Genomic DNA, 16,539 nt, shown 5'->3' with positions numbered 1-16,539 from the left:
CATTGACCGCTCGTTTTGATGCACAAGATGTACATTTAGAAGAAATGGCGACACAAATGCTGAGAAACAATGTCATGATCGCAGAGGTTTCCAAGGCTGTAGAATTTAATGCAGCTGAAATTAGAGAATGCAAAGGAAAGTGTACAGAGACGAGCAAAGCGCTCCTGGATTTAACAACAACACACAAGACCTGGCGAGCAGAATGTCTGAACTCAGGCGGTACAAAAGTAGATGGAACCTCAGGATCAACGGATTGAAGGAAACGCCTGAGGAGGATCACAGCAAGGAATTGACTGATCTTATCGCTGAAATAGCACTGCATCTCGTTCACAAAATAGATGACGTTGTGGATACAGTGTATCGTATTTGCAAGAAGGAACTGGGGAAGACAAGACAGATGATTGTGCAGTTTACCATGAGGAAGTATAGAGATGAAATGTGGAAAACAACTAAGAACTCATTAGTCTGTCGGGACCGCAGAGTCAGATTCATGGAGGATCTTACGAAAGAGGACCGACTGGCCCATGCGGAGCTGTGGCCATTGATCGATCAGGCGCGCAAAGCTGGAAAGAAAGCATATTACCGTGGACCTGTCCGTTACATTGAGGGACGACGCATTGACTCAACATAGTTATATACTTGTTCTGATTATAGGTAGGATGATGAGAGATATGATTGTTTGGAGAGATTCTAGGTTGTGAGGTAGGCCTATGTTCTAGGTTTGTGGTCATACAACCTGGTGGAATTTTTTTCTTGTTCCTTTACATACAAGTGTTTGCATTCTTTTTTGTTTATATTTTTGCATTTAATTTTCCTCTTTGGTTTAACTTTAAATGCTTCCAGTTAAATACCATTGTCGTTCATGTCATTAAATGTTAAGGGCATTCAAAATAAGGTTAAAAGAAAGGCTATATTCCTATATTGTAAAGGGAGTGGATCTCACTATATTTTTCTACAAGAAACGCATTCTTTTGTTACTGATGCTACCTTTTGGTCCAGTCAGTGGGGAGATAAAATTTTATTTAGCCATGGTTCCTCCCACTCAGCAGGAGCTGCAATTTTATTTAATAATTGTCCAGGGAAAATAATGTCTTCTAGATCTGATCTAAATGGACATTGGCTTGAGGTAGTTTTAGACATTGAGAATATTTTTTTTCATTTTAATTAATTTATCTAACCACAATAATTCTAAACTGAATCAAAATCAACTACAGGAGGTATCTTATGTAATCTCTGATCTAAAAAGATTATACCCAACAGATAATATTGTTGTAGGTGGGGACTTTAATGTGGTACCAGATGAGATGCACGATAGACATCCACCTAAAAGCAATACTTCACGGCCTAACCCTTTAATCTCCCACTTTTGCACTAATATGAAATTGAAAGATGTGTGGAGACATATCCATCCTAATCTTAGACATTTCTCTTGGTTAAGGCGTAATGCTTCCAGCAGGTCAAGAATTGATTATTGGCTTATTTCAGAAAACTTGTCTTTATTTGTCAAAGACTGTGCTATTTCAGCAGTGCCTTTGACAGATCACTGTGCCATATCTCTATTAGTAAAACCGAACTGTAATACTTCAAGAAATAAGGGATATTGGAAAATCAATTTGGAGTTACTTAATAATAAGAGATTCTGTGATAAAGTTAAAGATTTAATTTCAGAAATTAAAAATGATAACTTTAGTTTTCATACAGTCAGATGGGAGTTTCTCAAATTTAAAATATGTGAATTTTCTATTAATTATAGTAAAACACTAGCCAAAGTAAGGAGACAGCAGGAATATACGATTATCCAAGAGATTAACAAATACTGTAGTGAAACTATGTTAAGTGATGTCGGAAAAAGAAAAATGGTCTCTTTACAATTAGAACTGGACAATCTTTACATTAAAAAGCCAAACTTTTTTTACATTAAAAAGTTCCAACGCTAAATTGATCGAAGAGGGAGAGAAAAGCACTTCTTACTTTTGTAGATTAGAAAAAAGACAATCATATCTTTAATGATAAATGGTATTGAAAATACGGACCCTACTCTAATAAGTAAAGAAATCCATAAATTTGACAGTGACCTGTATTCATCCAACTTCTCCCCAATAGTGTGCAATAATTTCTTTGAAAAAATAACAAATTTCATTCCTCAAATTGATAATGATTGGAGAGAGCGCTGTGATGCTAGCTTGCGCATTGAAGAACTTGATTTAGCAGTTCAAAAGCTTAAAACAAACAAATCTCCTGGCCAAGGTTTTGAACCGGTTTACGGAACGAAAACGAAAACCAGAAACTTTTGATGTTTTGCATGGAACAGAAACAAAACCAGAAACTTTAAAAAAAGATATGTTCCGGAACAGAAACGTTAATTGAAAATAATGGTAACCGGTAAATACCGTTATTTTTTTAGTTCTTTGACAAGATTTCTGTCTAATATGACTCTCTGAAGTTCACTTCCGGTCGTCGTTGACTCATTGGAGAAATTAGAAGCTTGCCACCAGCAAGTAGGCTACTCAAGCCCAAGTCTCTAATGCTCAATCATAAGAGGTAAATATTGTAGGCTACCAAGTATGTACTTAAGTATGTCAGCAGCCATATCACCCTGTAGCCCAAGACAGCTTGCCCACTGAACCAAAGCAGGGCTGAGCCTGGTCAGTACTTGGATGGGAGACCACCTGGGAAAACTACGTTTCTGCTGGTAGTGGCGTTAGTGAGACCAGCAGGGGGTGCTCACCCTGTGGTCTGTGTGGGTCCTAACACCCCAGTATAGTGATGGGGACACTATACTGTCAAAAAAAGACACAATATCTGACGCAATATGGCTGCAATATGGCTGCCGTCGCATCATCCAGGTGGATGCTGCACATTGGTGGTGGTTGAGGAGATTCCCCTGTTCATATGTAAAGTGCTTTGAGTACTGAGATAAGCGCTATATAAATGTAGGGAATTGTTATTAATTAATTAATTATTAATTATTATTAAGTATCTCGAGATGTGTGTTTTTTTAATACTAGTGGTGTAACCGATCACAGTTGATCTGTGATCCGTACAGATCACGACCCACAGTTTGGCTCGCATGCGATTTGCGGATTAATATGCACATTTAAATAAGGTGAAAGTTGTTCATTTGCACGTGTTTCAAAGGCTTGTAAATGTTAACACTTAAGTGATTTTAAATAATTTAACCGCAAAAAGGCGCTAAAGTGTGATTGAATGTGTCCGGTTCAACTCCAATCAAACGTAATTATCCCGCCCTTCAAAGATCAGAACTCTGGAAGATAAGAGAGAGAGTTTCACTACTGTGTAAAATACATTTGGCGAATAAAGCGCAGGAAAACAACGTAATTTTCACTTTATGTGGAGCGACTGTTTATGCTGCATCTTCTTCCCAAGCGCTGTTTGGAATTTGCTTACATAATGTAACAATTTTTAATGTTTGATGACAAGATAGACACTTAAGGAAAATTATGTAGACTAATAATTTAAATTTAATAAGTCATATTTTTTTTTTAAGTCCTAATGATCAGCCTACTTATTTGTATGTCCCACAGCTGACATGGAACGTTATTAACCGGTTCAGGAACCTTATTTTTTTTGTTCTAACCAGTTCAGGAATGTCAATTTTAAGGTTGAACCGAAAACCGGAAACGTTAAAATACTGTTTCTGTTCAGAACGAACCAATTGGGAAAAAATCTGGTTCAAAGCCCTGCTCCTGGCCCTGATGGCCTCACAGCTAACTTTTACAATTTGTTTTGGAAAGATATTAAACTATTAATATTCAATGCTTTTGTTGAATCTATTAACTCTTTCACCGCCAGCGTTTTTAAAAAAAGTTGCCAGCCAGCGCCAGCGTTTTCATGATTTTCACCAAAGTTTAATGCCTTCCAGAAAATGTTCTTCTTAATATATTTGAACATACAATATACCAAATGAAAGAACAGACCCTCTGCTTTCAAACAAAAAAAACGTTTCATCCTACCTTTAGTGGTTCTTTTGCAATCAGCTTTTGAATATGGGTAGGTTTCTGCAAAAACACCATATTTTGAGCAAAAAGCAGAGATAATTCCATTTTTATAACGGACTTTTCATAGAGATCCCATTCAGAGCGATCTTTAAAACAGACACGGAGATGCAGCAGCTTGCCATAGGGCAATACTTCCGGTTTTAAAAAGTTGCGGTATTGCGGAAAGACGGAAAATCTCGTCATTGGCGGGGAAGCGTTTTCTCTTAATTGACGAGATATCTCGTCAATGGCAGGGAAAGAGTTAAAGAAGAGTCTTTATCCCCCACTATGTATCAGGGTTTGATTACCTTAATCCCTAAACCAGATAAAGACTGAAGATATGTGGACAACATGCGCCCAATTACATTGCCAAACAATGATTATAAAATTTTCTCACATATATATGTTAACAGATTAAAAGAGGGCTTACATAATCTAATAAACGAATCACAATCAGGATTTCTCAAAGGAAGATCTAGTCATGATAATGTTAGATTAGTTATGGATTTGCTTGAGTACAGTCATTTGATAGAGGATGATGGTTTCATATTATTTTTAGATTTTAAGAAGGCTTTTGACATGATAGAACATGGTTTTCTCTTTAATTCCCTACAACATTTTGGTTTTGGTGAACAATTGGTTAGTATCATAAAAATGATTTACAAAGATATGAATAGTTCAATTTCTCTTCCTTTTGGCACTACAAATAGATTTCCGATTAGTCGTGGAATAAGGCAGGGCTGCCCACTATCCCCTCTTTTATTCATTTTGGCGACAGATATGTTATCCACTTTGGTTAGACATGATTTATCAGTGAAGAAGTTAAATGTATTTGGTAAATCTTTAGCAATCAGTCAGTTAGCAGATGACACAACATTATTTTTAAAGAGACACACAGATCCAAAATCGAAACTAACCTTTATTGCAGTGTGTCGTGTAGCTGTCCATCAATGTAATCAACATGTAAAGTAGTTGAACCAAAAAGTGCACGATTAATAAAGTTATTGGCTTCTAAAGCAGGGAGTCGACTCTGAATCGCTGAAACGAGTCGTTATATGTATTGAATCTCCTGCCTGTCTTTATCCACGTCACACGAACGCATCCACGTCACATGAGATACTAATCTCCGCCTACAGCCTTGCCCGGGAGAAACGAAAACTATGACCCGCCCACAGCTAGTTAGTGTGTGAGTGTTAACATCAGCTCAGGCTGTGTTTTCAGTTTGTGTTATTTTCACTACCAAATGAGACTTTTTCAAGGAGGGATATACTAAACGTGTCTGGCTGTAAAAAATCAGTGGTTAAAATTAATTTTTAACGGAGGGATTTAGACGTTTGGCAATGAAAGATGGTTCAGTACCCACTTTATTTGGAAAAACATGCGTCTCCTAGACACAACCTGTAAGTATGATTATAGCTACATACTTGCTTAAAAGAGTGTAAAATGTCTATATTCGTTTTTATTGCTTGGATTAATGATGAATGATATTGTTGTTTAACCTCTTGAAAAGCACCCCCATTCTGGCCCGAAACCATGAAAATACCTACTTTCACTAAAAGGGCTGTTTTTACTAAACCATTTATAGTATAAGCATAACTGTGGTATCATTAGATAGAAGACACTTTGAGCTTTGTTTTCCATGTTTCAAAATTATTTTAAGATTAAAAAAAAAAAGTTAGAGAGGCTGAAGTACATTGTAATAATTTTTTTTTTGCATAACATCTTTTTTAACACTAAAAATCTTAATGATAAATATATGTGTGAAACCTATAAATGCAATGAGGCCAAAGCCACAAGTCTAAAGAAGTTATATTTCACGTTTGAAGTCAATAGACCCAAAAATGAGGTTCTTGCAAGAGTTTTTGTAAGACTAGTGCCTTTTCTAAGTGCCAGTCAGCCACAAAATAAAAGTCTTTTGTTTACATGCATACACGTTCGTTCTTTTTATTGTTCATCCTTATATAAGCGTATAAAATGCCGTATCCACACCAGGAAATAAAGCTTCACACAAAGATCGTTGAATTCGTGTTCTAATTGGCTACACGTTCTGTCTATCAATATTTTCCATGAAGTCATTGGAGGAACGCGCGAGTCAGATGACGTCACGATATTAGACAGCGCTGTTTGGATATTATGTATTATACTCCCGCCTACTTGTACAATCAAGTATGAGCGCTGGTTTTGAACGCGAGTGTGCTCTCATATACAAGTGTTACGATGTAAATAGTCCTCAGATTGTATATTATAATCTATTACAAGACGTGCATCTGAAATCTGATGTAAACAATGGAAAATATATCCATATTTCACGGATTATACGCATTTGTGGACAACAGTGGTACATGTTGCACTGTTGTTGGTCTGTGCCACCGATCTTTGGTCTGTGAGACTGATCTGTGATCTGTGCAAAGACACTGTGTCAGTTGACCAATCAGAGCAGAGTAGGCTACTGAAAGGTGGGGTTTAGGCAGACTGAGTCGTTGAACGGCTTCACAGAATCGTTTGGGGATCTCTGAGAAATGGGGTAATTTTAAATTTATATTTTGATAAAATTACATTGTTTTTTGACCTTGCATGCATTTAAACCTGTTGTCTGGGACTTATAAATAGTGATAGGATGCTTAAAATTATTATCTTACTGGCTCTTTAAAAAACAAAGACCAAATCCCGCTGGCTATTTCTCTAATTAATTCCTTGGTTACACTTTATTTTGATAGTCCACTGTAAGGGTTGGGGTTAGGGAAGAGGTTTGGGTTAGTGGAATAAGTTGACATGCACCTGCAAATATACTTATAGACAGTTGAATGTCTGTTGAGATATCATCACAATAAAGTGTTAGTAGATATTAAGCAGACAGTTAGTAAAATGTCTAAAGTGGACTATCGAAATAAAGTGTTACCAATTCCTTTTCAAAGGCTTCAGGCCTTCAATTGAATCTGAACAAATGTGAGCTCATGGCACAACACCCCAATCAAATTGATTCCTTGTTTAACATTCCTGTGAAAGAAACCGTATTAAGCAGACAGTTAGTAAAATGTCTAAAGTGGACTATCGAAATAAAGTGTTACCAATTCCTTTTCAAAGGCTTCAGGCCTTCAATTGAATCTGAACAAATGTGAGCTCATGGCACAACACCCCAATCAAATTGATTCCTTGTTTAACATTCCTGTGAAAGAAACCGTGAAGTATATAGGTATTTCAATTACGAGAGACTTGAAGGTTATTACGAAAGAAAATTTTAAAACGTAAGTTACAAAAAGCTAATAAAATTTTGAACTGCTGGTTACAGAGAGATCTCTCATTTTTTTGGAAGAATTTTTCTATCCAAAGTTGAGTATTTATCCAGATTGATCTATCATACCTCTGCTTTGGCTCCCTCTTCAGCTATTATTAAAAGTAGTAATAAAATAATGTATGATTTTATTTGGAAGCACAAGACCCATTATATAAAAAAATCTGACATTATAAAATCATATGAACAAGGTGGGTTGAATGCAATTGAATTTAAGAGTATGAATATTTTGTTAAAGCTTAAGTGGCTTCAAAGATTTTTAGGTAGCATGGACAGCTTGTGGTATATCATCCCATCAGCTCAGTTTTGTAAACTAGGTGGAATACACTTTCTACTTAAATGTGACTTTGATAAACTCTAACTCCCGGTGAAGCTGTCAGCATTTCACCAACAAGTTTTATTATTTTGTAAACTGGCACACGCATAATTTTACACCCCACAATACTCCACTGTGGGATAACAGATACATTTTACATAGAAACAAGTCTCTGTTTTACGAGGACTGGTTTAGTAGGAATATTTGGTATGTACTTGACTTAATGGATGAGAATGGGAACATCTTGAATTACAATTCCTTCACTTTAAAACATGGATTTGCCTGTCACCCCCCCCCCCCCAGTTTTTTACAGTAATTAATGCAATTCCTCCTGATATAAGAATGTTATTAAAGTGTTCCTTGTCATACTGTGAAGTTACATCAATCCTTCCATCGCTATATGTAGGTGAGACTGAATTTGAAAATAAACAAGTTTGCACTAATGCAAACAATCTTGCTACCCATGTCAAATCTTAAGAAACTTTAGACTATACATTTGATAAAGATACTGTTAAATATTTTAGAACAGCTTATTTAAGATTTCCTCTTCCCCCCAAAGCAAAAGAGACACATCTTAAGATTCTAAATGATATATATCCTTCCAACAAATTTCTACATTTAAAATTTAAATTTGAAAATGTGCCCTGTCATCTTTGTAAGTGTATCTCTGAAGATACAGAACATATATTTTTATAATGTAACTTTTCTAAATCTTTTTGGAGTCAACTACAAGACTGGTTGAAAAGAAAAGATGTGGTGGCTGACGGTTTCACCTTCACTTTACAAAATATAACGTATGGGATAACCAAGGATTGCAGTAGACTATTTGATTTGATTAATAACATTATATTATTGGCAAAATACTTTATACATAAATGTAGATTCCTGAAATCACCTCCCTTGTTTGTTATATTTAGAAACAAATTAAAGTACTTCTCAGATGCCCTCTCGAAAATGGAAAAGCGAACTGCAATAAAAGTGTATAATCTGTTAATATTGTATAACCTGTTTTACACTTGCAACATTCGTACAAATTTTATCCTGTGTATTCAAATCTTTTAGGCGTTAAATAACCTTCATAAGAGAGGCTGAAAAGCAGTACTTCTTGTTGAGTACAATCCTGAATAGGAACACTTTCTCATACACATACACACACACATTATTATTAGCTTTGGATTGTTTGTTTCATTTTTATTAATTGCATCATTTATCTGGAACTTGTATCTTTGTGTAAAGCTGGCTGTAGAGTTGGTTTTACATACACATGAAGTTGTCATAGTATTTCTAATTAACTTAACTAACTTTTATCTTCAGTTTGGTTCAAACTTGTATTTACTCACGGTAATTAATTAAAGTTTCAATTCATGCTAATATGTTAATTTCAATGAAAACTACCATATTTTGTTTATTGCTGGCAGTTTATACTAGAATAGTTTTCACAGATACAATGTGGCTGTCGTAGTGTTATTGACTTGTAAAAAGGCAAAATAAAAATAAAAAGGCAAACATTTTGAAAGTAATTTTTTTTAATATACTTTGGGCAAGATTAGGCTGAGTTATGGCTCAGTTTTGAAAGTTCTGCTTAAATGCTGGTTTTATTATTGTTAACCTATGGCTGAGAACTAGTACCGATGTTAGAACCTGTTCTGGCCCAGGTCTGGGCCGGTTATGGGTTATTATCTGGCTGAGACATGGGCCAGTTATGGTGTGGTCCTTGTCTGTAATCCAGAACTAAGACACTGTAGGGCCGTCATTCTTTGTTGTATGTGGGCTGAGGAAAAACTGGTTGTGTGGGCCGGAACAAAATTGCTATGTGGGTATGAGACTCATACAGGCACGCACAAGCACGGCAATCTACTGGCTGGTGACAGGAGACACCCAATCAGCAGCCCATTGGTCCTTTTTTATTTGACATTTGGCTAGCCCAATCAAAACTTTTCTGGCTTTTTTATGAATCAGAATCAGAAAGAATCAGAAAGAACTTTATTGCCAAGTATGCTTGCGCGTACAAGGAATTTGTCTTGGTGGCAGTAGCTTCCAGTACACATACAATATAAAGTAACAAGACAAGTGACAAGTAACATAGGTATAAGTTATGAATATATATAAAGTGATAAGGTGCTATAATGAAATGTCTGAGGGAAGTATTGCACATGTTGTTCCACAGTAGGGGAACATTTAAGTGTTCATGAGGTGGATGGCCTGGGGAAAGAAACTTTTCCTGTGTCTAGTTGTTTTTGTGCTCAGTGCTCTGTAGCGTCGACCAGACGGTAACAGTACAAACAGAAAGTTTGCTGGGTGTGACGGGTCCAGAGTGATTTTGCGAGCCCTTTTACTCACTCTGGATGAGTACAGTTCTATGAGTGTGGGAAGGGTAGTGCCAGTGATTCGTTCAGCAGTCCGAACTATTCGCTGTAGTCTACGGAGGTCGGTTTTGGTAGCAGAGCCGAACCAGACGGTGATGGAAGTGCAGAGGATGGACTGGATGACAGCTGAGTAGAACTGTACGAGCAGCTCCTGTGGCAGGTTGAATTTCCTCAGCTGACGTAGGAAGTACAGTCTCTGTTGGGCTTTCTTTACAATAGAGTCTATGTGAGTGTCCCACTTCAGATCGTGAGAGATGGTGGTGCCCAGGAACCTAAATGCCTCTACTGCAGTCACAGTGCTGTCCATGATGGTGAGTGGAGGGAGTGCAGGGGGGCTTCTCCTGAAGTCCACAATCATCTCCACTGTTTTGATCGTGTTCAGCTCAAGGTTGTTATAATTGCACCAAAGAGCCAGCTGCTCCACCTCCTGTCTGTACGCAGACTCGTCACCGTTCCGGATGAGTCCGATAACAGTAGTGTCATCCGCAAACTTCAGGAGCTTGACAGAGGGGTCTTTAGAGGTGCAGTCATTTGTGTACAGGGAGAAGAGCAGTGGTGAGAGAACACATCCCTGTGGAGCACCAGTGCTGATGGTGTGGCTGTCGGACGTGATTTTGCCCATTCTGACTAGCTGTTGTCTGTCTGTCAGAAAGCTGGTGATCCATTGGCAGACGGAGCTAGGGACAGAGAGCTGGGTCAGTTTGGTCTGTAGCAGTGATGGGATGATGGTGTTGAAGGCATGCAGTGTCAGTGTGAGTCTGTCAAAATAAGAGACGAGAAGCCAGAGATGGGACCAAGTCACACATGTGCAAGTCTCAAGTAAGTCTCAAGTCTGAACCTTCAAGTCTCAAGTAAGTTCCAAGTATTTTTTTTCTTGGGCAAGTCGAGTCACAGGCTATGTCAAGTCAAGTCACCTTATTATTGTAACTTTACCTCCAGAATCTGATCTTAATAAAGATATATAGAATATAAAAATATAAAGAAATACTCATGTTCAGAAAAATACATCATGGAATCAAACAAAATTGTAATCTCTTACGTTCGCGCGCCTACATTTGGAAAAAACTAACTTGAGTGCGCAAGAGATGCGATATGTAAACCGGCCCTAACATTGTAGAATCCAGTCATTTTTTCTGTGTGTGTGTTCAGGTGGCAAACTTAGAAACAGTAGCCAAGTCTCGTACCGCTCAAGGGAAGTATTTTTAAAAAATAAATAAAAATTATTTTGCCCACATTTGTCCCCAAAACGATATGATGAGGGTTAATGGCTACTTTAGCTATTATTGCATAAGCTAACTACCAACTAACCAGATATTAACAAATTGACAAGCACTTACTGAGCAGAATGGCTCTTCAAATGATGGAAGAAATTGGAGGTTGTCGTCTGGCTGCACGTGATTTTAACGTTGCATGTCTTGCAACGCACTGTTCGTCTTTTGCCATCTTGTTGAAGCTGAAAGCGATGACCCTCGCTACCCCTCCGGCTGACATGTTGATATCTGATCTAAGTGGTCGTGGTGTGCGTAAGGTACGAGAGGGCATGACTAATGATAGTGTCGTGATTCAGTCATGACAACGCCATTCTCAGCCTGCGCTCCAGCTGGGTCAACTTTTTTTTTTTAAATAGTTTATATATTTTATATTCAAACTTAAAACATGATGTGATTAACACTCACGTCATTCAAATCATCGTGTCTCAAGTCAAGTCAAGTCCCGAGTCTTTAACTTCCAAGTCCGAGTCAATTCTCAAGTATTTTATTTTTTGTCAAGTCAAGTTACAAGTCACAAAAATAGCGACTCAAGTCGACTCGAGTCCAAGTCATCAAGTCACAAGTCCCCATGTCTGCGAGAAGCGAGTGGCAGGCAATAAGCAGAACTGCTTTTAAAACACTGTCATTAGATATCCTCTTGATAAAATGCATTTAAAAAAGTGATAGACCAAGGGCTGTCTGCAAAATGACAGTGATTGCAATGAAATACAGTGTGGGCAGAATTATTAGGTAGCTACATCAAACTTTTGATCACAGTTTTTATCAAACATGTTTTACTAATTCCAAACCAAATTAATCTTAATAACTACCAATTTTGTAAATAAAGCACTTATAATTAATACATTAATGATGGCAGGCTGGAAAAAAGCACCTATATTTAGGTGTGCAGAATAATTAGGCACATTTTCTTTTAGAGGTAAAATGACCCCAAAAAAGATTCACACACACACACACTGGAAATTCATTATTTAATGTATATTTCATGGATAAGAAATATGCCAAGCATGGAAATTGCAAAATTGAGGTGTCTCCATTAGACAAGAAATCCAGATTTGGGCAGCAAGGTCATAAAAATATAATGAAAGGAAAAGATATATACAAAAACTAATATTAGTTATTAAAATGACTGTGGTTTGGAAATGGTGAAATGTGTTTTGGAAAAAAGTGATCAGAATATTCTGCAAACACTGTAAAAGCGGATGCGTGGCTTGCACACTCCTCTCAAAGAAAAACAGTGCGCGCATATAGCACTGTTGTCTGTGTTTTAACGGCTTAAAATATGGACTTTAAGCAACAGCTGGGAATGGAATGGCTACGGCGACCGGAAGTATGCTGTCAGACCGCCGTAGCCGAGAACGTAAAAATCCCTAAGCAACCGTAAACAGGACAGCGCAACGCGGTATTAATTCATTTATTAAGATACAAAAATATGTCATTTAAAAAAGCAAGAGAAGGATGGCTTTTGGCATTAAATGACAATCTTTTGTCAGAAGAAGAGTTTTTACTATTGTATGATGTAAATAAGTCTAAAAACCTAGATTTAAGCAATACTGAAAATGTTGAATACTTAAAAATCTTTAAAATTAGCTTTAATTTAAAACATTTGAACACATATTATATAAAAGACTTGTGGTATAATCATAAACTGATGCAATTACAATGTCATATGCCAGGGGTCTTCAACTACTTTTCTTCGGGGGCCAGATTTTAAAATTGTAAATATGACGTGGGCCAAACTTTTACCTTTATTTTTACTTTTGATTTTTTATTTTTTACTTTTACCATATATGTGTGTGTGTTATTGTCATTTGTTACTTTTGTTGTAGTATATTTGAAAAAAAACATATTAAAAACATGCATTTTCAAAAAAAATGAAATTTAAAAGCCTTTTAATTACTGAAAACTCATATTTTCTTTATTAATATTTAAAAACAATTGCAGTTTAACATGTAAGAGCCAAATGTTAATAGTAAAAGTGTAAAAGATCAACACTCCTAAACATATTTTGTTTATAACTGTTTAACTTTCATTAATTGTTACATGTCAAGTATTCACAACATATAGCCAATCTTCTCCTAATGACTAAAATTGCACTACATGTTTTCTTTTTTTAATATTTTATAGATATATAGGCTAAACAGCCTTTCCATTGTACATTACATACAGATATAACTGTCGGAAGTTTGCCCCCTAGTGGCAGTCGTAATGAAAATGTAGTTTAATCGTAAATCTGTCATGGGAGAGAACCTTTATTTTATTTACATAATCTCTCACGTTGTAGCGACTACGGCAAATCAGCTGTTCTCCCGTAGTAGACCGTTACAGTAGAAAGCAAAGTAGCAGTTAAATTCGCGAATGCGCAATACAACGCCAGAATGACGTTGCTGTTCCACCAGAGGCTGTTGCTTAAAGTCCCTAATAACTTGAAACTGCGGTGCTTAAATATGTGTTCATATGTTAAGCTATTGTGACCATGTGTACAGCAACATGACGTTTCCTGCGACCCTGTCACAGACCCCCCCCCCCCCGACCCCTCATTTTCAAAAACTCATCAGATCTACAAGAATTGACATATTTTGGATCTAAAACGGCGAATTTTGCCGAAAGGTGACAAGTTTGCACCACTATAAAACCACTTATATGTTGATATACCAAAGTATTTTATATTTTTCTTTCTTTATTTTCTAATCCTATTCAGAAAATTATGTTCATTTTGATCCAGTGGATTAAAAATCCCCCAACATGGGATGTGCTTCAAACAAGCAAAATTATATAAGGCTGATGTGAAATTGGTTGTATATACAAAGAAGAATCCAGCCCAGCAAAAATCTTAAACATTGGAAAGTGTGTTTTTGTTATGTGTTTGTGATAAAATGTATGAATGTTGTGATTTTTATTATTAATCATTTCAGGAACTAGATCTGCAATGCTGAAGCAGCTTCACTCTATAGAGAAAGCTCAGATTGCCAACAGACCTGATTGCCGTCAGACCTGAAGGAAATAAGGTATTAGGAAAAGGGCAGCGCAAGAAGTACCCCACAAAACAGTCTGAATCAGAGAGCAGTGAGAAATATGAAGTAAGTTAGGATGTTGCTGTTTGTGGTGGTAATTTGCGACAAGACTAAAATCTGTCTAAAATCGAACAAAACATGAATTTGTTTGTTAACCTGGTTTATAAAATCAAGGTCAATGTTTGCAGTTGTGCAGACATTCTGGAAAAAAACTGGATTCTTGGTCATGTTCAACTGCTAACCTCTATCAAGTCATGACCCATAAGGATAATTTTTTTGCACTCATATCCTGAATTTTTGTGGTATTTTTTTATTTTTGTGGCATCAGCGTTTTAATTGGCTTTATCCAAGTCCCAGTCCAAGCCCTTTACATGTTTTACAACAATTGATGTGTAAGCTGACTCTTAGTTTAGCAGTAGGGCTGAACGAATAATTGCATTTGCATTTAAATCGCAATCTGGTAAAACGCATTTTTCTTATGTGACATGGGAGCGCCATCTGCAGAGGAAGCAGCAACTCTGTACATTGTAGCTAAAAACTTAAACACTGCCAAAACTTTTGTGCCAAACTAAAGAGGAACAGTAACGTTACTTCAATTGTGTGGGACTATTTTGTCTTTTAAAAAGATGTTGCGCAGCGTCAGGTTGTTAGGCTCAGAAAAACAGAAAATCCCAATGCAGTTAACAGAAGGTTTTATTTAAATAATAATGTGGGCAAAATGACAATAGCACGTCTGGGCATAAAGCCACACCAGGGCAGACGGCTGAGGAGGGGAGCACACACAAAGTTACAAACACGTGCATAGACAAACGAGAGTATAGACAAAGTGACAGGCGAGTATATCGACAAACGGACTGGCAACGACACACTAAACACACAGGGATTAAATACACAGACCAGACGAGGGGATAAGAAGCAACAGGTGAGGAAGACAAGAGGAGGCAATCACACTGAACAGGAAAACCTGTGAGGGAACCTGTAAAACAAACACAAGACAACCACAGCACTAACAAGACAAACGCATAAATATATTTATATATATATAAAATATATACAAATATATATATATATACACACATGAAAACAGAACACTAGACAAACAAGACATAAAGACAAAGACTAGAAAATGCAAGGGAGCGGGGAAAAAGTCACAAGACACGGGAAAAACGTGGTCTGATATGACAATACCAAAACCACGTTCATCCCACACAAAACATCGTACTGTCAGGACCCTGCCACACACAACTAGATATAATTACCAAACAAGATTATGGCAGAGTCCTCACACAGGTATTGCGCTAAACCTGTTTTGCTATCGCTGCTACATTACGGGACAACTCACTTGCAAAAACACCACATATCCATGTATGATAGTGGCATGTCAAAACAGCCAATCCCTGCGAACAAGCCTTGCATTTACGGAGGACAACACATTAACTACGGTGGTAGCAGCACAGCTCAATGAATGGACAAGGCTAGTGTACATTTGCATCTCGAGTGTGTGTATATTTGTGTGAGGGAGAGGAAAAAAGTGTGTGACTGTTTTGAGAGAGAGTCTGCAAGAGATAAAAAGAGAGAGAGAGTGAGTGTGTGTGACTGTTATTTAAACGAGTAAGAGAGTGTGTGTATAATTAAATAATATGTATATAATGTATAATGGTGACCACACGACGTACTAGTTACGTAATTTATTGGTCATTTTTGGTAATTTCATGACTTACCAGCTGGCAACGTAACTGTTACGTCCTAGGGAGGTAATTTCATTACCATTACAGAACCAAATCACCACGTCGCCAGTACGGACTCCTTACGTCGCAAGATAACCAAGTATATATAATTTGTATTTTCATTTTAATAGTTTTATTAATTATGTATTCATTGTAAATCTTATTAATTTGAGCATTTACTAATAAATTTTTTTTAAATCAAATTGTTAACCACAAACTAACATCAATTACTGTAATGACATAAACAAGAATTAATAAATGCTTACAATATATTGTTCATCGTTTGATCATAATGCATTTACTAATGTGAACAAATACAAAGTGTTTAGTGTTACAGAAACTTATTTAAAAAATAAACTTAGTATTTCCTATTATTAGGCCTATACATAAACAAACAATTCAGGGTTTGTTCTGTTCACAGTAGGGCTGTCGCGGTAACCGCATTACGGCATGACTGCGCTACTGACAAGCCCAACCGCATGGAAAAAAGCAACCGCAACAACCGCGCCTTTCACGTTAAATTCGTGAAACTATATGCCGCCTTGTTTTTCACGTCAT

The sequence above is a fragment of the Paramisgurnus dabryanus genome, chromosome 10, assembly GCF_030506205.2.
Source record: "Paramisgurnus dabryanus chromosome 10, PD_genome_1.1, whole genome shotgun sequence".
Taxonomy (NCBI): Eukaryota; Metazoa; Chordata; class Actinopteri; order Cypriniformes; family Cobitidae; genus Paramisgurnus; species Paramisgurnus dabryanus.
Note: the sequence above shows the minus strand (reverse complement) of the source record.